This window comes from Rhinichthys klamathensis, unplaced genomic scaffold (assembly GCF_029890125.1).
Source record: "Rhinichthys klamathensis goyatoka isolate OS25496 unplaced genomic scaffold, OSU_Roscu_1.1 h1tg000391l_1, whole genome shotgun sequence".
Taxonomy (NCBI): Eukaryota; Metazoa; Chordata; class Actinopteri; order Cypriniformes; family Leuciscidae; genus Rhinichthys; species Rhinichthys klamathensis.
The window spans coordinates 2,448,323-2,471,828 of record NW_026606894.1 but is presented as its reverse complement, the minus strand read 5'-3'; the positions used below and the strand labels follow the sequence as shown (position 1 = coordinate 2,471,828).

Here is a 23,506-nt window from a genome sequence, read left to right as displayed (position 1 = left end):
ATAATACTCAATCATGACAAAAGTGGCAGACAAAACTATGCACATGGCGGTTTATATATAATGACACTCCAGAAACCTAATTTATAGAGATTAATAAAATAATACTATATTTGATAATGCTCAGTTTGAAAGATTCAGGACTGAATTAAATGTAAATCAAGGCTAGCCTAGTAAATCTATATTTCTCAATATTTTTAAGTCATAAAGCGTGAATCATATTGGAAAATGTCAACTTAAAAGTATCATAATTCATAAAATGAACAAACAAAAGTTTCCCTGTCTATCAGGAGAGTGTTTTAAAGTGGCTCAGACCGGTATATCTGCCCTTGGGCTGCACGGCAGTTATGGGAGAGTCAGGAACCTGTCGCCAGTCCAGGATGCAGTCAGGTGTCTATCCTTAAAAAAGAAAAAAGACAGGGGACCTTACCGTTACACTGACATTAACGGATGAGTTTAGCATTTACACTGCCACTCTTCTTTTTCTGTCAGCTTTTAGTAATAACTTATTAACAGAGTAACCCATATAAAGATACTATGAATTAACATATCTGTTCAGTCGTTTAACAAAAGACAATGTTGTGTTTTGTCTAAATAATTAATCTAAATTCATGTTTCTTATAAAAAATAAATAAAAATGCATAATATAGTGTATCATAATTATGACCAACCATCAACAACAAGAACATATTGCTACATTTTTATGACCCACATCCTTCTATAATTGCATGGATGTCATGTAGGCCTATAATCCTGTGCAATTTTTCCAGGAACTCTAAATAACACTTTTTTTTTCATTGACGTCATTTTTGAAATATTGTAATATTACAATATAAGGATTACATTATAAATAGTATGTCATTTTTAAATGTAATTTCTTTTTAAACAATGAAAGAAAGCAATCAAGGCTACAAATAAATTATTTTTCCCATAGGAATGTAAATAGGTTGTTGTACTACTATAAGTTAACCACCTGTGACATGCCGTGTCAGTAGTGTGTGTGTGTATTAAAACAGGTTACTTCATTAGTATATTCACCTGTAAGAAGACACTTTAAGAACTGAGGCAAGTCACAAATGATACAAACATCTATGTTCAATTGTCTGCATTTTGAGCGCAAAAGTAGACATTTGATTGGTTTCTATGAAAATGTGAGCTGTTGAAAGAGATTTTGAAATCCTCTGACCATGCCATGGCTGTTCATTTCGTGCTTTTATTAAAGTTTACACGTCATCATGCCTGTGTTCTCCTCTATTCCCAGGTTTTGCTCCCCTGTACACATCATAAACCCAGGTTAGTTATTTCCCACCTGCCCATTTGTTTTTACCTGTTCTGAAACGAAAACTGTGTTGTAAACCTGCCTCTTATAATCCCACAAAACTTATGCAATTTCCTGCCAGATGAAAGGACACTTTAAAAACACACTTTATTGGCAAATATAGTCCCCCTCCACCCTGCCAATCTCCTTCAAACAGCCTGTGCGCGTGTGGAGAGAGAATGAAACCAGGACAGTATTTGCTCTCTGGGTCTGTATCTCTGATAAATGTCACCTGTATTTTCTCGACAGGGTACATTCATCCACAATAGAGACTTGAATGTGTGTGGTAGGGTGAAATGAGCGTAAAAACACACACACACACACACACACACACACACACACACACACACACACACACACACACACACACACACACACACACACACACACACACACACACACACACACACACACACACACACACACACACACACACACACACACACACACACACACACACAGTGTGGTGTAAATGTTGACTGAGAGTGATTGTAGGATGTTTTGTCATATGTGTGAGCTTCGTAAAACTCTTCAACTTTTGCCTGTTTGTCTTCAGGCTTTTTTTTTTCTCCTTTCTGCCAGGATCAAGAAAAAGAGAGAAACCTACGTACATGACCACCCAAACACGGAAGTAACCAGGACACACCTGGAGTCATAAACTGTGGCAAAGGGCCAAGCCTTTGGATCATATGCAGATAGAGAGGCAATACCTGAAGCACAATTCCTGGTAAATGAACAATAGTACAAAAAAGAAAGGAGCGATAAATGCAATGGTGGAAGAAAGAATGATGTGGATATGTGTAATACGGTTTACTCCCCCATCTGAAATGGTTTGCTATAGAATATAAATTGTTTGGACTTTTATATTCTCTTATGTGACTGTTTCTGATACAGTTCCAATACATGGGGCACGGCTATCATACTTTCTCATAATAATAGTTAGATTTGATATCATATATATCATCTTTTGATATGTGTAGTGAAAACCAACCCACATTTGTTCTGAAATACTCTAAACGTGGCTATGACATAACCTGCACATCAGGTTGTTGCGTTGGCCACCTGCATCATCCCTGACCAGGATGCGGTTTGTAATCCTGAGGCTCGGAGCCGACCATTGTCAAAGTCACAGAGCGTGGAAAGATCCCAGACACAAGCTGTACACACCCGCTGCATTTATATTACACAGCCTCTGGCAGACCTCGCCCTTTCCAATACAGATTCATCCCGGCTTATCTTTACAGCGCGGTTCTCACGGGTGAGACGGCGGGTCCGCTTCAACCAGATCTTGATTAGGAGAATTAATAATTCAGATACTGAATGATCTGATGCTTAAGGTGAATTACAACACTATATTTTTTAGTCTTTGATAACCTATTATAGGTTGTATCCCTTGTAGTTTTTCCTCAATGCACTATACCAATAAACCCAAGTTATACTGAATTGAATAAAACTGAATGGAACCCAAAGACAGTTATAATAACCCATTACCCTTTAATGTTTCTCTCAATGCACTATACTAGTGATTCACTAACATGATTTGGTAGCACTATTGATTAGGCGACACATATTCACTATTAACTAGGAGTTTTCCCTCAATAAACTCCTACTGCTTATTGATTATAAGTAAGGTAGTTGTTGTGGATATGCTTAGGTATGGGGAAGGGGTGTAGAATATGGTCATGCAGAATAAGGCATTAATATGTGCTTTATAAGTACTACTAAACAGCCAATATGCTAGTAAAATGCATGCTAATAAGCAACTATTTAAAAGGGAAGATGTGTTTCCTAATCTAAAGTGTCACACAAGATTTTACCTTAATATTTCAATAATTTAAAAAACACATTTGCATGTTCACAGTTAACTTATGTCGTTAGGCTCACAACTTTAAAGTCTTGAGTCAACTGAAAAGCTTTACAAATAAACATATTATTATGGAACTTAATTATAATGAATTGAATTAAATTGACACTCGCAACTTTAAAACCTAAAGTCAACTAACCTGGTACATACAATAATAAGTCAATGCATTAACTAACATTAATTAGCAATGAGGAATACATTTGTTACAGTATTTATACATTTTGGTTAGTAATGTTAAAAAAATTTTTTATTTACATATACAACTGTTCATTGTTAGTTCATGTTAGCGCAGGTCCAATAAATTAATTAACATTAACTAAGACTAATAAATGCTTTAGAATAATTTTTCATTATTAGTTCATGTTAACTAATGTTAACTAATTAAACCTTATTGCAAAGTGTTACCAATTGAAAGCGAACAACTCAAGTGAACTATAATAATTGATCACTATCTTATATTTCTTCTAATGAACTATACACAAACCTAAATTATATTTAAAGGGACAGTAAGCAATTTCTGAGAAATGCTGTTGAAAGGGGATTAGACCGAGCACCAAAACACATTTGAGTCAGCATTGGGGGAAGGCCCTCCTAACTGTATTTGCTTTGTATTTGCAGGTGACCCCAGTATGAGTGGGTGAAAGAAAACGAGGGAGCAAGACGGCAAGAGAGAGGCGTTTGTTCACTTGGGTGAAGGCTGGAAGATCAAGGTGGGTCATAGTGTGGAGGAGGGTATGCTGGGGTGTAGGAGGATTGGTTAATGGGGGTTTGAAGGTGCAGAGTGGCATAAGTAACTCATTACCCCGCCTGGTCGAACAATGTGTGGGAAGGGGTGGACCGGTAGGAACCAGGTTATTGATCCAATCTTCAGTGTGTGGCCCACTCACACTCCATGACACAGAATGATAAGCCACGATTGAGCAACAGAGCTGTGCAGACTTAGAAACCCTGCAGAGTCAAATTAAAATTAAGGTTGAATGCTAAACATACAATACACACTTTTTAAAGTCAGATTTCAAAAAGGCCACAGCCATCACATGCCTTCTCAAACACATCTAGAGTTCTAGTTGTGCTAAATACATGATATAGCAACAACTTTGTGTGGATTTAGGATTAATGCTATCTATAAAATTAGCCTTAGCAAGACATTTTATTTCAATAATGCTCAAAATGTCAGAGCAATAGCCTTGTGGTCAGTGGCACAATAGTGGTTAGGGCGATCTGAGCTCGAATCTGACTCATGATCCCTGCCATTCATTGAACCATCTTTGATTTTGCTGTGATACATTTATATACACTTTTGGACAGTGTTGGTAGACAAATATATATATAAAAAAAGATATATATAAATCAATTTAAAAAACATTTTTAGACAAATATTTATTTATTTTAAAGACCAAAATGACATGGTTTCGCTGTGATTCAGGTATTCACTGTTGGACAAAGAGACAAAAGTAAATAATCAAATAAATTTGCCTATTTATTTATTTAAATAACAAAAATTACAAGTGATTTTGCTGTGATGCATGTTCATTGTTGGACAATGTTAGTAGACAAGTACAAATAGACAAAGTCATTCATTCATAAACTTATTTAATTTGCAAGTGAAATTGTGTTTTAAGAGAGTTTATGTCTTTGAAGTCCACAGGGCCAAAAGTGCCTTTAGTTGAGACATGCCTTTAGTTTTATATTCTTAATTATTTTGTTATGCAGTAACTTTTTCGTAAAAGGTGCTCGAGGTACAATATATAATAACTATAGTTCTATAGAGGCTCAGTGTTTTGCAGGCGCTCCGCTGCACATCGGGCCTACTGTTTTTCCGCTTAGCCCTCTTATCTACCTGATTGCTAAAAGGTGATGCAAAATTTTTTCATTGTTAAAATACTTCTCTAATCTCATATCCAACGGTTCTATAGTGTAAAAGGCACGTAGGAGTGGGCTGGATACCGTTATATGCTGATGAATCAAGGCTGGTCTCTTAGTAACGCCAGGTCGTTGATATCTGTTCTCCAATCCTCCCTCTGTTGTGCGGTTGTTCTCTCTTCTCTCTTCCCCCTCTCCCCGGTCATGTCTAGTCTTATCAGCTGCTGTCCTTGGCCCCCACACCTGTAACAGAGGGCCACAACTCAGCACAGGCTACTCATTAACCAGTATTTCCTCCTGCACAACAGACACAGCTGAGTTTGAACGCCGCACACTCACACCAGGCCATCGGTCTGGGCCGCAGCCATGCAGAGGTCATGGCTTTTGGCTCGTGGTCCACCAAAACAACACAATCTCATGACAACATTTTTATTATTTGTGGATAAATCGTATTTGTATGATCTCATTCGTGCGTTTTCTGCTTACGCTCCACTGACGGACATGTTTGGGGTAGACCTTCATGCTTACTTTTCCCCCTAAAAATAGTATAAACTGTAGGTTAGAATACACACAATTCACACATAAAGCTTAGAATATTGCATATTTACAAGAAAATACTATTTCAGTCATTTTACTTCAAAATTTCTCATTTAATTCAATGTGTTAATTGCCGATTCTTGTAATTATTAGTGAAAATTGTTTTAAAGTGAATCCGACAAATTTGTTTTTTTGTTTTCGCATGCATCACAGCATCTGAATTTATGCTGAATTTATAATTACGTTTTCTCATGAGATCAGGTTGCCAAACCCAAACCCAAAGCTCTGATATTGTTCGTGATTGCAAAAATGCAGCAACTTAAAACTGGTTGCATGTAATAATAAATTAGGCTGAGCGTATTAAAAAAAGACAACAGTTGTTAATACCTTATGCAATAACTAATGTTTAACAAATGCTAGTTCATATTAGGTGTTTAATTTAGTTGATTAAGCTCACAATCTCACTCCTGCTTCTAAATGATTTACACTTTTATTTGCCAATGACATGCATGGGGATATTTCAGTGAATTTACATTTTTGAATTGCACTTTGTTTTACAGTACGTGCACTTACAGTGTATTTAAGAAAGTACTTATAAGGTAACTACATGGGTTAAGGTTAGGTTTAGGGTTCAGGGTTAGTACCTAGTTATTACCCGGTTATTGCAACTACTATAATAAGTATGTACATGGGGAACAGGACTGTTAAATAAAGTGCCACACATTTTTCTTTGGCCACTGTAAATGGAGTCAGCCATTCACTACTGTACCTGAAGCTGTGCTGTGCTTTTTATTAGGCGTTTTCATTTCGGTGAACAAGGCGAATTCTGGGATGCTGTGATCTGTTAACATGAGTGAATGTGAATCTGACATGCTGAGGACTGTGATTGACTAGTCGTTTGACCAATAGTGTGCAGGCATTGTACATAATCAACCAATACAGTGCTGCAGTGTACCAACAAAAATGCGTTGGTAAAAATACACCAGCCCTGAAGTTAGTATCATCCTGTTTCCCTCAAAAGAAACCCATGGGATTTTTTCATTGGCTTTTGGATTATTGCAAAATTAAGCTCTGTGAGTAACTATTTTTTTGTATCTAACACGTTTTGTTGATCATGAAAATCTTCACAAATGAACACAACTCTGAATTTTGACGCCTAAATACAATTGGCAGAATTAAAAAGCTAAACGTAGGCTATAAATGAAGTACACCATGGACTTCAGCGTCACCACCATTAAGCTTCAGTCAACTCTTTCGGTCTCTATAACAACATTTTCACTGAAAGTTTGAGTTGGAATAATTTGCAAGAGTGGGATTATAAACACAATGAGGCTGTGAAAGTTTACCTGTTGGCGTGACGATGTTAAAACATGACAATATCTTGAGCTTGGATTTACCACAGACCTTATTCAATGCATTCAACCGAAAACCCAGGGCGATGGAACCTGGAAGTGCTAAAATGCAAACTCATTTTCAGGTTTTGGCCTACAAAATAATCCCAAAAGTAATGTATTTTGGCATATGAGAAGGCGGGATCTACAGAGAACGTTCAAAAAGCGATTCATACGCATACATAGATTGTATAAGAACTGTAGAGAGCACGTCAATATCTAAACAAAGCCAAATCCTAGACATTTTAGGCGATTTAGAAATCCAAGTCGGACACTTTTTAAGGTCTGATAAAGACCTTATAGACCTACATGAATGTCAAATTTTCCACATGATTTGTCTCTTATAGTTAATATGCAGCATGTTAACTAATTAACCAATGTTATCAAGATGTTAGCGTGCCTTTCATGCCACGTCTAATACCCTGGAAGACGTAAGCTTCCTTATAGAGCCTTTTTTTCTGCCTGCTTTCTTCAGTTCCCGAAGGAATGTTGCCATAGCAGTGTTAGAAGGGATTGCTTTTGTTTGGGTGGAGCTCAGACGTGGTCATTACGGAAAGATCCTTCATCTTACCTGCCGGGGGGTTTGTGCTCCGTCCCGGGACTTGACCAATCATTAATAAAGATGGTATGTGACTGTGTTATCAGTTGGCTTTGGGCCAGGCCTTGCGAGTGGGGACTGAAAGAGTGTTATCTGTCCACAGTGGACGACACAAGCACCTCTTAACCTCTCCAACTTTCACAATAAATGCTCAAGAGAACACTTACCTGAACCAGGGGTCGCTCAATAAAATTTAGTTTACAAACCCTTATTTGCATGCTTTGCACATTGCACTTCTGAAAATATATCGAAAACGTGTCATTTGCATTAGTTCCAGCTCTGCCTGTGGTGAGTCACATTTAAATGGACCAAACAATCAATAGATTATCAAGAAGAACATTCAGAAAAGAACAGCCTCTGTTGTTCTGTATCTGGAAACAGACACTTCAAAGGTTGGACTTCAAATCTAGAATTTAAAGGGATAGTTCACCCAAAAATGAAACTTCTGTCATCGTTTACTAACCCTCATGTCGTTCCAAACCTGTATGACTTTCTATATTCTGTGGGAATACAACCAAAGTATTTTGAGGAATGTTTCAAACGTGTTTGTTTTTTTGTCCGTACAAAGAAAGTCAATGGGGTCCAACATTGTAAGTATTTGTGACTTTCAATATTGTGTTCCACAGAAGCAAGAAAGTCACACAGGGGTGCGTTTCCCAAAGCCAAATATGGTCACAAGTTCCGTCGTTACCAATAGAGTTCAATGGAAATTGCGATCATAGTTGGATAACGATGCTTTCGGGAAACGCACTCCAGGTTTGGAACGACATGAGGGTGACTGATAGCCTGGATGCCAGCCCGAACCCCGCCCACAACATTTTTTGGTCGGGAAGTTCGGTCTGGACTCGATCCATTGAGGAGTAATTATGATCGGTTCAGAATTAGTCGGGGCGGGTCAAATTGCCAGGGCGGGCTTTATACGATGATGGACAGATGATCTGCAGTTACGTAATCATCGCGTTATCAAAGAGCGCTTGGGTTGAACTGGTTTCCCTCAGAGGTGACAGCAGCTGGAGAACTGAGATGTATAGATTCCACTATCGCGTCTGTTGTAAAAGAAATCGACAGCGCATTCATTTTAAAAGACGAACAGAGAACTGCAATCAAGGCATTTGTCGATCGGAAAGATGCGTTTGCCGTCCTTCCTACGGGATTCGGCAAAAGTTTATTTTATCAGCTGGCTTCAATGGTCGCTAAGAAGATGGGACGCAATGAAAACCCTGTGGTCGTTGTGGTTTCTCCTTTGGTCGCACTCGAGGACCAAGTAAAAGAAGCAACACTCATTATTTTACTACTTCTTCCAGCGTGCGTGCAGTTGAGTTCTGTTGACAACTTTGTAGCTCATAAAAAAAAAACACTTACTGCGTGCTCTGATTGGTTGTAGGTCTTTCCAATTGAGTGCAGAGTTTTTTTTTTTCCTGGTTCGGTTAAGACACGCCTTATAATCAAAGCCCTATGGAGCAGTATCAGACTCACATTCTGACTAGAATATGAGTATGACGAAGTCAGGCTAGGTGACTGAGGCTGTGTCCACCAAAGCATTTTTAGTCAGCTGAAAACGGCAGTAGCTCTTATGAAAACGCCTGGTTGTCCTGCATCTTCAATAAACAAGCTACAGTTAGTCCAAAATGCAGCCGCTAGAGTTCTTACTAGATCAAGAAAATATGATCATATAACACCGATTCTATCATCACTTCATTGGTTACCTATAAAGTTCCGTATTAATTACAAGGTCTTGCTTTTGACTTATAAAGCTCTGAATGGTTTAGCTCCAGTCTATTTAATGGATCTTCTATCGCCCTATAATCCTTTGCGCTCTTTAAGATCACTAAATTCGAGGCTTCTGGTCATTCCTAGGATATCCAGATCCACCAAAGGAGGGAGAGCATTTTCACATTTAGCTCCGAAGCTCTGGAATAGCCTTCCTGATATTGTTCGTTGCTCAGACTCGTTCTCCCAGTTTAAAACTAGACTAAAGACGCATCTATTTAGCCAGGCATTCATATAAATTTTTTATCTTACAGTTACTGTAAATTCAGCCTCTACTTCATAAACGCTGGAGGAGAACTGGCCCCGACTGAGCCTGGGTTCTCCCAAGGTTTTTTTTTCTCCATTGGGTCATCTGGTGGAGTTTTTCGGTTCCTTGCCACTGTTGCCTTTGGCTTGCTCAGTTGGGGATATTCATCATACCACTGATCAGATCTACCAAACTTGGATGTCTTTTCCAGTAATAAACAAACACTGTTAAGTTGTTTTGATTGATACTGTGAAGCAGCTTTGATACAATCTGTATTGTGAAAAGCGCTATATAAATATATTTGACTTGACTTGACTTGTTTTGGATGATGAAATGGCTGAACCATGTAGAAAGAGAGGACGGTTGGTCTGTGTGGTATTTGTCCCGCCCCTCCTCCTCTGTGATTGGACGGCTGGGTAAAAAGTGACAGTGATGAATCAACTCTCGGCTACCAGAATATATGCGGCGCTCCTATTGAAAACAATTGAAATATGCAGGCCATAGGGGGAAAGAAACACTTTGGTGTAAATTAATTAAAATTTTTGGGTGAACTATCCCTTCAAGTGGAGAGCAATTAAAAATCTCTTGTTTGATTTGAAACTTCCCCGGATAACAAAGCAGGTTACAATAGGCCTAGTCACACACAAGTAAAAAAGAAGACAAGTAAAAATATTTCAGCTCTTCAATGGCAATCAGCAATTTGGTGGAATTCAGATCCTTTAACCCTCTGTAAGTCATAACCGTGTGCTGATCCTTAGCCAAACTCTCTCTGTTAGCTCAGAGCTTCTCTCTTTGGTTTCACCATACAGAAACCTGTCCTGCCTCTCATCAAACACAGATCCATCACTAGGTCATACATCACAACTCATTCCAGCGATCGCCTTCATTCGTGTACCACTGAGAGGAGAACATGGTATAGACTACGAAAGAGTTGAACACCTTTGTTTGTTCACAAGAATTAACCGTCTGGGATGCCAAAACTCAGTCAGTCTTCATTTTGGGGAATTTGTGTAATGCGAACAGTTATGTTTTCTTGTGAGATCAGTTTGGTTGTATGATGATGTGTATCAGTCTCGTGTAGCCAGACCTTCAGTCAGACGTAGAAGCGCTGGACTCTATCGCAGCTTTCATTGGCCAAGGACCGCCCAGAGGCCATCTGACTGACATGCAAAGCAACCAATCACTGTTCGTTCTGAGCAGTATCATGATTAAAGGCGTGGAAATGTAATATCAATGTCCCTACAATAACAGACCGACATGTAAAACTCCTGGATGTATTTTAAGCTGCAAACTTCACATCATTTTGATAATCCAGCATTTAGTTGATCCTGATAAGCGCTCATTGTCACAGGTGTAAGTAAACACGACAGCTTTCTTCTTCCATGAAAATAAGCTGAGTCAAAAGCCGACACACACGTCTCCCGGAAATCCCGAACCAATCTGACGACTTTGAAACTCCTGAAGTGTTTCCAATTTTGTGTGCCTTAAGCATCAGACATTATGACGTCTGAGGCTGAGACTGGATGTGTTTAAGCTTTATCTGAAATTTCAGATAATTTCGAACGGATTTCTTCAACTAAGGGCAGTTTCGGTCCTGTGGACTTCGAGAGAAGAACTCAATACAAAATTCAAATGATTTGTTAATACAAAATTCCCACATTTACTAGTTTATTTAATTTGCCACAAACAATGTACATCACAGTGTATCTCACAGAAGAACTTTGTTTTTTTTTTTGCGGGGGTCCAACTACAGCTACAGTGTCATTTCCATCACATCTCAAATTATGCATTTTGTTTATTATCATTTTGCAATGCAAATGACTGATGGAAATTACATTTTTAGAATAAGATGTCCACTAATTTGATAGTAATTTTTTACATAATTTGTCACTATTACAGCTTGATTAGAAATGATGCACAATACAAATATTGTTCACAAGGAATTTTTACCTTTAATTTATCTGTATTTTCACTGACAAGTAAACGTAAATTAACTTTCGAAAAACTTTATTAGGGGCAAAATAGTTTGAAGTGGTGAAAATGATCCCACAACTGAAGAAAAGTCGTAATAATAATAAAAAAAAATATATATATTAAGGTCATATATTTAAACCGAAATATATGTTTAGAAGACATTTGAAAAGAAGTAAATTTAAGTGATGGAATGAAAAAACAGACAGGAAAAGACAGTTTTAATGTGACCCAGTGTTGTTTTTGTATCATTATTTATTTATTTTTTATTATTTTTATAAGAAGTTATTTTTTAGAATTTATCTGTTTTTTATTTTAATTTTAGTTAAAGTTTCAGTTTTTTTTTGCTGTTATGTTTTGTATTTGTTTGATAAACATATGCCTGTAGTTTTTATCATTTTCATATTATTATTATAATTTTTATTTCAGTTTTATTTTTAGTTATTTTAGTACATCAATTAAACTTCGATGGCAACCAACTGAAATAAAATAATCTTAAGTAATTTTTTTGAATGGTTTGAGTTAACTATAATAACCCTGATGAGACAAAAAGTTGAAATCTGTTGCTTTGCCATATAAGGGCATTAGAAGTTTTGTCAGCGAGTCCTTCAGCTGTTACGTTCTCAACCCTCCCATCACAAAGGTGTCTGTGCTGCTGAGACTGTATGTGTGTTTGCATTTACGTGTGCTGGATTACACGGCCTCTTTCAAGACCAGTAATGAGAAGTGAGCTTACACTTACCCGACATCCCGGTATTGGCCAGGGCAGGGCTGATTCTCACAGAGGCCTCTAGTTGATCCCATTAAAAGCAATCAGCCTACTGTTTGCACAGTGGTAAAAGCTTTAAAGCTGCCCTCCTCTCTCGCTCGCCTTCCCCCTGCTCTCTCTCCGACCAGGTGCGGGTCCTTCAGTTCTCTAAAGCGTACTGCACACAGTATATACTGTTGGTTCGCTTTACATGAGGAGCCTGGTAAATGAATACATGTTGATATTTTAAAGAAATTAGACTTTACATTAAAATCCTATGAGAATTAGAAAACAAACCCCATATGGAAGATAAGTCACAAATGAGATCTCTTTAATGTCTCAATTGTGCATTTAAATAGAGAAGTCTCCTGCTTCTAAGAGTTTTCTCCTATAGAAAAACACCATTGGAAACTCACATACGTCTTCTCAATGATTCTCAATAATGTCTCAAAATGTCTGCATAAAATATCCTGGTGACACTTTACAATAAAGCTGCATTGGTTCACATTAGTATTAGTTAGCATGAACTAATAATGACAAATCTAATTTCTTTTTATTATGGATTAGGGTTTGGTTTAGGGTTAGTTGCATGTAATTATGCATAATTTAGGTATTACTATAGCAAAGTTGACATAAACTAACAATGCACAGTTGTGTTTGATAAAATGTTATAAAATATTAAGTGTAACCCAGTATTTTATTAAATCACATCAATCAATCACATTTATATATATATAGCACATTTTAAAATAACACACGTTGGCCAAAGTGCTTTACATACAGCCCAACATATCCAATCTAAGATTATGAAACAAAGTATAAAACAATTACAAAAATTAATTACAATCAAATGCAAGAGAAAAGAGATGAGATTTAAATGCATCAAGGGTGGCACAAGATCTAACATGGAGGGGTAAACTGTGCCATAAACAAGGAGATGCAAACCTTTTGATTTTAGTCGAGACTTAGGAATAGTTAGCTGAAACCTCTGTACAGATCTTAAAGGCCTAGAGCAGGGGTCTCAAACTCAACTTAACTGGGGGCCGCTGGAGGTAGAGTCTGGGTCAGGCTGGGCCGCATCAAGTATTCCACAAAAAATAGTATTCAAGTATTCCAAAAAAGGAGCACAACTGATCCAATCTTCTCAATATTTATTATTAACGTTTCTTCTGAACAGTTCCTCTGAATTTAAACATACCTTTCTGTACATGATTGGTTCTTCATGAGCTGTCCTTCTGACAGTTGAAGTTCATTTTACAAACTTTCTTTGTCTATTACACATATTTGTGATATTTATATTTCCTTATGTCCTTTTTATTTTCTTTATACAACACATTAATGATATTGAATGTTTTTTATTGGAAGGCACATTTCCTTTTATTATACTAAGAAAAACAATTATTGCTTTTGAAATACAAATATTTGCAGTCATGTCTGCCCGTCTTAATGAATTATTTCTACACATGTATAGTGTCTCAAATTACTGACTGCACAAATCAAAGCAAACCTTCTTATCAACCTGTTGGACACATATTACAAGCTCAAAATGATTATTCTCACATTGTTTTAGAGCAGGGGTCTCCAACACGTCGCTCGTGAGCTACCAGTAGCTCGTGGCCTGATTGGTGGTAGCTCGCCAAGGGGCTGTTCACATATCGCGCTCACATATTTTGCGCGCTCAAGTTCGTTATTTCAAATGTAGGCGCGCGGCAAGCGCGCTCATAATTGAAGCGACGCGCTCATTTTTTCCAGGCGCAGTATGTTTGTACTTCGCGGTTGTCTATGACAACTATTGACAACAAACCCACCGTAAGCTGTCACGAGACTATCTATGGTAGCCCATAAGGGATAAAAAACATTTTTTTTTTTTAAAACGCGGCACACGCAACGATGGGCCGCACTAACATTAACATTTAATGTCAAGTAGGGGGCCACAAAATATCACCCTGCGGGCCGCAAATGGCCCGCGGGCCGCGAGTTTGAGACCACTGGCCTAGAGGATGTATGTTGCTGAAGAAGTTCACTAATGTAACTTAAAAGCAAATAATAACATCTTATACTTAATCTTAAATTTGACTGGAAGCTAATGAAGGGATGCTAGTACGGGTGTTATACTCGCATATTTCCTAGTCCCGGTTAAAAGCCTAGCAGCAGCATTTTGAACCGACTGCAGACGTGAAAGTGATGCATGAGAAATACCATAATACAATGAATTACAATAGTCCAATCTGGACGTGATAAAAGCATGCATAACAACTTCCAAATCATTAAAAGACAAAAAAAAGGTTTCAATTTTGCTATATTCATTAATTGGAAAAAACCACCTCTAACCACTGAATTGATATGCTTATCAAACTTTAACTCAGCATCAAAAAGAACTCCAAGACTCTTTGATTATGTACCTTGGATTTAAAAAGGCCTAATTGATTAATTATATGTTTGGAAGAACACGGAGGGCCAAACAATATCACTTCAGTCTTTTACTTTACAGTGTCCTTGTTACACGTTCCATGTAGTTAGTAATGTACCTACAAATTATGCATAATTACATGCAAACCAAACCCCTAACCCTATAGTAAGTACATTAATCATTATTACACAGTACTTGAACACGGACACCTTTAAATAAAGTGTAACCTAATATTTTAAGGTGCTGTTACCGTGTAATTACACAAGTAAGTACTGAGTAATATTATGGTATGTTTACATGACGATGTACTAAAGATGGAAACGTTTTTCCTTTGCGTTTTTCAACGTTGTCAAAACGATCCCCGTTCACAAGGATCCGCGAAAACGACTAAAAAAGCTGTTCTGCTGCCAGGCCAGTAGTTGGCGACTTTGTAAAGAAACACAAGCGCCTATAACACATAATACATCTGCGCATGACACCACCGTTTTCACAAATATGCGTTTTTGTAGTTTACATGGAGACAATAACGGTAGATTGTTTTCAAAAAACCTGTTTTCAAAAGTTTGCGTTTTCAGGCATGAATAATTTCCCGTTTTTAGTTGGAAAAACTGTTGTGTTAAGAGACCCTTAATTAACCACATGCACTTATTATAGGGTTAGGGTTTAATTAGGGTTAGTTGCTTGTAATTATGCATAATTTACTTTTATTACCGTAGTTAGTGCATGTAACTTCTGTAACTGTTATATGGTAGGGGGCGCTATTAAGCATCTTCTGAAAGGCGGTGGCTGGCAACTTTTTAATAAAATGGCAGGGAAAGATAGCCTAGAAATCTAGACGCACCCTAGCGGCAGCAAAAATTATTTTGCAGCAAAGTAAGGTCTAGCAACTCTCCATAGACTTTTGAGCTGGAAAAAACAAAAACTGGTCCGGCCAATCAGATCGTGTAGAGTTGGTGGGCGGGCTTAACATAATGACGGCAGAGTTATGACGGTTCCGCGTGATTTCCATAGGTGATGATTTCCCTCTGCTTGAAAACAAAGAAGATGCTGCTGGCGAACAGCGGTCTTTCGAATCGGCTTTGGCCGCGACTCTGGAGGACTTGGAGTTAAGAGAACGTCACTTAAGTCATTCCTAAAAAAGGAAGATGTGTTCAGAGTTTTGACGACCGGATATGGCAAAAGTTTAATATACCAACTAGCTGGTTCACTGGTGGAAAAACGCATGGGACTCACTCAGCCACAGCCGTTCGTTGCTCTGGTTGGTTGTAGCGCTGTCCTATTGCGTGCCGAGGGATATTGAAAGACAACCGTTTATCCCGCCCCTCGGATTGAGGTATGCCAATTGTGAGTTCCCAGACCTAACATCTTGATGTAGGTCTGGCTTGCCAGGCTAAGGGAAAGAGTTAACAGGTAAAATGTTACCAATATCTCAGTATGAACTCAGACATTTCTCATTAAATTCTTCCTGGAGCACACAGTGTCTCTTAAAGCTTTACTGGATACCTCAGTTCTAATTTTAGGAGAAACATCTGTGTCAAAGTTGATATTTAAATTACGCATTAAATGAGAACTCAATGAAGTATCCACAGTTTAGGATCTAAGGGCTCTAAAAACAGATACCGAGCAATTTCCTTTGAGATGTCTATGTCCTGATTGGTTCATTGTCACAATAGAGTGCCTGTCTTTTTATACAATCACATTCTACACACTCAGAAAACGTTACAAAAGCTGTGCACTGGTGCGGTATCCTTTCAAAAGGTACGTCTTTGTACTTTATTTACCCCTAAACGGTGCATATTAGTATCTTAAAGGAGTATCTTTTGAAAGGTTACCGCCAAAGTGACAGCTTTTGTACCTTTTTTTCTGAGTGTATTTCCACCCTCATCTTCATGGTATGCATTCATATTCATACTCTTGGTTATGAAAAGCCAGCCTTTTTTCCACCAGCACATGTTCTGCTCCCATTATTGTCTTTGTCCACTACATCTAATCAACTGCTCAGGTGTCAGTGAACAGAGCAAATATAGGTACAATACCTACAGCCCGACCAACCATTCCCGTTTCTCTTCTCTCTCCCTCTGCTCTCAATCCCCTCTGTTTCTTTGGAGTGGTCAGGCATTGTATTTACCTGAGCGATCTCCCTCCTCATCCCTTCTTCATTCCACTCTGGTGGCTTTAGTCCATGACCCCACCCTTCTGCTGATAAGACTGTAGGAAGACTTCACTGTTTACTCCAGTTAAGAACTCTAAAATCAACATGAAGAAAAGAAACCTGATGCTAAAACCTTGGCTCTCCATGAAATCCTGATCATTATTAGAGCAATCTTGAGTATTTGGGGGAAACTCTGAATGTCAAGAATGTCCAGATCATATTACACACATTTTCACAAGATCAAACAAGGGAAATAAGAAATTAAATTTGATATCTTTCATAGCCCAGCGCCCGTTTTCTAAAAAAGTTGCTAGCCAGCGCATCATTTTGATCATTTTCACAAAACTTTTATGGCCCACAGAATATATTGGTATATGAATATCTGAACATACAATTTATCAAAAGAAAGAATGGAGCCTCTGCTTTAAAAAACAACAACAAACAAACAAAAAAGCATTTTATTCTAGCTTCATGCATTCTTTTTTTTCACTTGAATTCACTTTAATGTGGATGAATTTCATTAAAAAAGCAACATTTTTAACAAAAAGCTAAAAAAATAATTAGATTGTGGTGATCAGAACGATGATCAAAACAAATGGATTAGATCGAGTCCATCAACACCCCCAAAGCGCCACAGTCCTATACCTCATTTTTGTGATATTATTTTCATGAAAAGTAAGCACATTTCTACCTAATCAATTCTCATATTTTTGTAATGCAAAAATCTCAATCGTATTACTAAAATGTGGAAAACAACCACAACTATTTATCATTAAACCCTCTGGTGCTGTTTGCGTGGAGGTCAACAATTAAAAATTGTATTAGTTTTATTTCAATCTCAAAAAACGAGCTTTCAGCAAAGATTTTGTTTGTGCGCAGAACCCAAAGTTTCCACTTGATGAAATTCGTTTCCCATTAGTTTCCAATGCGTTCATTTTTGACCGCGAGGAGCACAAGTGTGACTATTTTGACAGCTAGTTAATAATGAGACTTGGACCCTAAAATAAAGTGTTACCGAAATATGATTGGACATGTTATCATGCGATTTACTAAATTACTGTAACATCCAAATTATACGTTGTGACATTAGACGGACCTGAAATTATTTGTAATGATCATAATAATGTCTGTTTACATGCATAGCTCACCAAGGGTCTTGGCTAGTACCCTAACTAGCACAGTGCAGGTCACTCTGGTCCCTAAAACCCTCCACCCACATGCCATATTGAGCAAACACAAGGAACAAACAGTGGGGTGTGCCTCAGATACCCCTCTCTCTGTCTCTGTCTCTCTCACCCTCCTCCTCCTGTCTCTCCATCTCCAGAGCACTCCGCCCAGCGCCCAGGCCATTAGCAAACACTCAGAACAAAGGGGCGGATGAATAATCGGAGGGAAATGTCAACGTTTCATCATGGCCGCCCGGCTGCGGCAGTTATCCATTAACCACACAGAGAAGTGCTGTATCGGCCAACCACCTAAACCACAGCACTACAGTCACAGAGACAGGTGGGGAGAAATGTATTTTGTATTTCCCCATTAGGAAGGTATAAATAGAAAAAACAATGAGAAAAAGAATAGAATGCATATTGTTCTTACAGCATTCATACATAATGAAATCTGAACTGTACTTTTTTTTGATAAGCAAAGTCAGGAAAGACTTTGTGTAATCAAAATGATACAGAACTGATAAATGTAAGCTATAAAGACGAATTCTGAACAATAAAATTGTAATTTAGTAATAATTATAGCTAGTAGCTATTTGCAAAAATCATCTCTCTTTTTTTCTAACCAACTCTCATTAATGTAAATGAGGCTCCAATCTATTTATTTGCTTTCATTACATAGGTGCACTGTACAAAAGACAGTGTGTTGAAAGCAGAAGGTTTGGGGGAGGGAAAGGCAGCAGCACACCGTTTTTATTTTTCCATTTATTCCAAACGAAGCCGAGCGGAGGACCTGGAAAGCCAGAGGCCTTCAGCCCAGGGCTGGAGAGGTAAATAAGATGTCTAATTCATGGAGCGGATGTTTTGAAGGAAACTGTCTGAGGATGTCGCTGTGCAGACCGATTCTGCCCTTCCAACCTCTTCTGTGCTGCCATTCCCGTCCCGCTGGCGTCACAGCATGCGTGTGAGCGTAAATGTGTGTTTGTGTGAATAAAAATTTGTGTGTATGGCCCCAAAAATAATTTTGACTCCTAAGGCACGGATAAAAAAAAATGCATTTTATAATTGTATTCCCTTGTGAAAAAGAAATGTGCTTAATTGTACGACAGTAAATATGCACCTGTACTTGCAGATAATAAGATACGAATGAAATAAAAGACCACTTAAAGGGACAGTTCACTATGTGGGTAACCAAACAGTTGCATATCCAAAAGAACAGTCTTTAATCACAAACCTCAGGAGACAGAAAATATATAGGCAACCAGCGAACTGAAACGACACTTAACAATGAACTGAGGAAACTAAGGGCATAAATACACAGGTAGTAATGAGGAAACTAAATGAGCAGGTGAACTTAATCAGTAACTAAGGGAACTAAGTAGCAAACAGAATTCTGTCAAAGGAAAAAGAAGAATGCAAAAATGAAACGCAAAGAAACCTAGAAAGGAAGTGTTGGGAACCCGGGAAGGTGTGTCCTCGTGCCATAATGAGAGTCCAGCTGAGGAGGAAGGGAAGGGGCTTTGGAGGCGGACGAGGAGCTGGTGAAGGGTAGGACTCAAGTGGTGATGATGGCGGGAGAAACCATGGCAGCGATGATGGTGGGAGGAGCTAGGGAGGAGATGAGAGCAGGAGAAGCCAGGCGGGGATCCAGAACACAGCCAGGACAAAGGCCCATGTTGGAGTTGAAGGAGGGAGGAGCCATGTTGGAGACTCGGCTGGTGGACCCAGTGGGATGACAGACTGAGATGGAGCCAATGGAAGTGGAGACCCAGGTGGAGCCGAAAAGCCAATTAGACCACGCATCACAGATGGATCTGGAGACCGAGGCAGAGCCGCAGCGATGAGTGTCAGAGGTGAAGCCAGGGTGCCAGAGGACTGAGGCGGAGGGACTGAGGACCAAGGCAGAGTAGGAGGGAAGGAGGAGCCAAACGGGTGAAGGGACAAAGCGCAGCTGAAGGCCCGGATGTCCGTGGCGCAGGCAGAGTGATGACTGACCAAGGCATACCCAGAGGGACAAGGGATCCTGGAGGAGCCGTAAGGTCAATAATCCCAGGTTGAACCGAGGGATGGAGGAGCCAAGGTGGAGACGACTGGTTGAAGAGACAGTCCCTGAGTAGATGAGCAGTCTGAGCCAGTCAGGATGCGTTTCCCAAAACCAACTATGGTTGCAAGTTCCGTTGTTACCAATAGAGTTCAATGAAAATTGCGATCATAGTTGGATAACGATGCTTTCGGGAAACGCATTCCAGACTGGTTGATGAGCTGAAGTGGAGTGACGGGCTCAGTGGCTGGAGGCGGAGCCAGGGAATCATCTTGCCAAGGCGGAGCTGGAGACCGGAAGACTCGAGGCAGATCCACGTAACAGAGTGGAGTCAGAGGAGAAGCCGAGGGACTGAAGGAAACCAACAGAGGCAGGGCCGAAGTACTGGCTGTCTTTGGTAGAGGAGGTGGGAGAGGGAGGCTGGGTGGGATTACTTGAGACACAGGAGACTTGGACCTGGGCTGAACCTTCGCAGCGCACACAGTCTGCTCCGGTCCAGAGACACGGTAGCACAGAGTGGATCATATGCGCGAGTCGGCGCAGACCAGAAAACGTATCAGACCCATTTGAATTCTGCACAGAATGCTATATTTCAAAGCGATATGGAGGAGATTAGGAAGAGAAACGGTTCGAGATTAGGAGGAAACTGCGGCTTTACCGAGCTTAATGGCTCTGGCTGAGCTGTGATATTAATGAAACGCTACTGGCTATTTAAAAAAAGGGGAGGAGCTGTTCGATATGCCCAGCCCCGTCTTTCTGTTTCTCTGGAAATTACGTCAACAAATTAAATAATGCTGCGCATTTCAAGGCACTTCAGTGGGCCTCTAAAGAAGCACACTTACAGCTTTATATTTCTTCGCGCCCCAGCGAAACTTATATATAAAAATACCGGAATGCATAGCTGATATAAAAAATTGGATGACTAGTAATTTCCTACTACTTAATTCTGAAAAAACAATTATTCGGCAAAAAAACCCTGCACGTAATAACCTAGAATATTGTCTAACACTTGATGGCTGTTCTGTCAAGTCTTCGTCGTTGGTTAGGAAACCTGGGTGTGCTCTTTGATTGGTCCAAAACGCAGCCGCTAGAGTTCTTACTAGAACCAGGAAGTATGACCATATTAGCCCAGTTCTGTCAACACTGCATTGGCTCCCTATTAAACATCGTATAAATTTTAAAATATTGCCGATTACTTACAAAGCACTAAAGGGTTTAGCTCCCCAGTGCTTGAGAGAGCTCTTAACACATTATAGTCCTTCACGTCTATTGCGATCTCAAAATTCTGGCCAGTTGATAATACCTAGAATATCAAAATCAACTGCTGGCGGTAGATCCTTTTTCTATTTAGCACCAAAACTTTAAAATAGTCTTCCTAGCATTGCTTGAGAAGCAGACACACTCTGTCAGTTTAAATATAGACTAAAAACACATATCTCAAACATGGTATACACATACAAAAATTATACATTTCTATTATTCAAATCAGTTTAATGATTATTAGGCTGCATAAACTAGGTAAGCCGGAACCGGGAACACTTCCTATAACACCCGATGTACTCGTAAGAAGAATGGCATCTGCGCTAATGTTAGTCTTTCTGTTTATTCCGAGGTTTACTGTAATCAGCCGGATCCGAGCCGGATCCAGATCAGATGGAGGACCTGCGCCTAGACACGACCACAACGCTGTAGTCAGCCGGATCCGAGCCGGATCCAGATCAGATGGAGGACCTGCGCGTAGACACGACCACAACGCATGATGTAGTCAGCCGGATCCGAGCCGGATCCAGATCAGATGGAGGACCTGCGCGTAGACACGACCACAACGCATGATGTAGTCAGCCGGATCCGAGCCGGATCCAGATCAGATGGAGGACCTGCGCGTAGACACGACCACAACGCATGATGTAGTCAGCCGGATCCGAGCCGGATTCAGATCAGATGGAGGACCTGCGCCTAGACACGACCAGAATGCATGATGTAGTCAGCCGGATCCAGATCAGATGGTGGACCTGCGCCTAGACACGACCACAATGCATGATGTAGTCAGCCGGATCCAGATCAGATGGAGGACCTGCGCCTAGACACGACCAGAATGCATGATGTAGTCAGCCGGATCCAGATCAGATGGTGGACCTGCGCCTAGACACGACCACAATGCATGATGTAGTCAGCCGGATCCAGATCAGATGGTGGACCTGCGCCTAGACACGACCACAATGCATGATGTAGCTAGCCGGATCCGAGCCGGATCCAGATCAGATGGAGGACCTGCGCCTAGACACGACCACAATGCATGATGTAGTCAGCCGGATCCGATCCGGATCCAGATCAGATGGAGGACCTGCGCCTAGACACGACCAGAATGCATGATGTAGTCAGCCGGATCCAGATCAGATGGTGGACCTGCGCCTAGACACGACCACAATGCATGATGTAGTCAGCCGGATCCGATCCGGATCCAGATCAGATGGAGGACCTGCGCCTAGACACGACCAGAATGCATGATGTAGTCAGCCGGATTCAGATCAGATGGAGGACCTGCGCCTAGACACGACCAGAATGCATGATGTAGTCAGCCGGATCCAGATCAGATGGTGGACCTGCGCCTAGACACGACCACAATGCATGATGTAGTCAGCCGGATCCAGATCAGATGGTGGACCTGCGCCTAGACACGACCACAATGCATGATGTAGTCAGCCGGATCCAGATCAGATGGTGGAGCTGCGCCTAGACACGACCACAATGCATGATGTAGCTAGCCGGATCCAGATCAGATGGAGGACCTGCGCCTAGACACGACCACAATGCATGATGTAGTCAGCCGGATCCGATCCGGATCCAGATCAGATGGAGGACCTGCGCCTAGACACAACCACAATGCATGATGTAGTCAGCTGGATCCAGATCAGATGGTGGACCTGCGCCTAGACACGACCACAATGCATGATGTAGTCAGCCGGATCCGAGCTGGATCCAGATCAGATGGAGGACCTGCGCCTAGACACGACCACAACACATCCCTGAAGTGTCAGCAGAGATTGTGTCAACTAGACTCTCCCCTGTGGAGGCCTCATCGACACAACAGCCAGTGGCACTGATCCTCAACAATCCTCAACAACAAAGTCTCCATGGTGACTCCAATCTTCAACCAACTGGATAAATATTCTGAATGTTCGATCCAACCTGACTTCTGACCTATAATGCTGCCTGAATCATAATCATACACTCTTTGTTTGTTGGCCAGAGAAAAACTGGCCCCCCGACTGAGCCTGGTTTCTCCCAAGGTTTTTTCTCCATTTTGTCACCTGATGGAGTTTTGGTTCCTTGCCACTGTTGCCTTTGGCTTTTGGCTTGCTTAGTTGGGGACACTTAATATTCAATAATATTATTGATCTGCCTGCATTGACACCATTATATGAGAACTAAACTG

The 23,506-nt window shown here is 40.1% G+C and overlaps 1 long non-coding RNA gene across 1 annotated transcript; it reads right to left on the bottom strand.

Annotated features, from left to right (window-relative positions):
* Positions 1 to 295: 295 nt before the first annotated feature.
* LOC130069974 (uncharacterized) lies at positions 296 to 12,629 on the bottom strand. Its single transcript, XR_008803823.1, has 4 exons — positions 12,299 to 12,629; positions 5,127 to 5,285; positions 3,982 to 4,127; positions 296 to 396 (listed from the first exon to the last, which is right to left on the bottom strand). It is a non-coding gene; the product is annotated as an uncharacterized LOC130069974 (long non-coding RNA).
* Positions 12,630 to 23,506: the final 10,877 nt, after the last annotated feature.